Source organism: Tupaia chinensis, unplaced genomic scaffold (assembly GCF_000334495.1).
Source record: "Tupaia chinensis unplaced genomic scaffold, TupChi_1.0 Scaffold000527_1, whole genome shotgun sequence".
NCBI lineage: Eukaryota > Metazoa > Chordata > Mammalia > Scandentia > Tupaiidae > Tupaia > Tupaia belangeri.
Genome location: NW_006160040.1, coordinates 1721706 through 1722494, shown reverse-complemented (window position 1 = coordinate 1722494; position 789 = coordinate 1721706). Strand labels below are relative to the sequence as shown.

Here is a 789-nt window from a genome sequence, read left to right as displayed (position 1 = left end):
CATTTAATTTTACTGACATAGCACTCCCTTAAGAACTTCTTGGAGATCTGGTCTGGTGTTGGTAAATTCTTTCAGGTTTTGTTTATATGGGAATGTTGGTGTCTTTTCTTCCCAAATGAACGATAATCTTGCTGGGTACAGTATTCTCATCGAAATTGCTTTTTCCTTAACATGTTGAATATATTTTCACATTCTTTCCTCACTCGCATTGTTTCTGATGAGACATCTGCTCTCAGTCTGATAGGATACCCCTTGTTGGTAACTTGCCATTTTTCTCTTGCCAATCTTAGTATCTTGTCTTTGTCTGTTGTTTTGGTCAATCTGGCTTTAATGTGTCTTGGAGAAGATCTTCTTGGGTTGATTCTATTTGAGGTCCTCTGTATTTCTTGGGACTGAATCTTTGAGTGCCTCTCTAGGTTTGGGAAAGTTTTCCTGCAGGATCTCATGGAATAGATTATCAATGTTCTTATGAGTCTCTTTGCCTTCTGGGTTGCCTGTTATCCAGATGTTTGGACATTTGATGGTATCTAGTATTTCTCGTATATTAGTTTCAAATTCTTGAGTCATTTTCTCAGTCTTCGTGGCTAGCAATTTTCTCTATGTCTGAGATTCTATTTTCTGTACGATCTAGTCTGCTTTTAATACTTTCAAGGGAGATTTTTGACTTCCTGTATTATAGCCTTCATCTCTAACGGTTCCATTTGATTATTTTGTAAAGTGTGAAATTCCTCTTTTAGATCTTGCATGAATTTCCTCACCTCCTGGAACTCGACAACTTCTTTCTCCTTC

The 789-nt window shown here is 37.3% G+C and overlaps 1 protein-coding gene across 6 annotated transcripts in view; it reads left to right on the top strand.

The window, feature by feature from the left end:
• Nucleotides 1-789, top strand: part of ATG5 (autophagy related 5) — a 195388-nt gene that overhangs the window by 80582 nt on the left and 114017 nt on the right. The window lies entirely within an intron of this gene.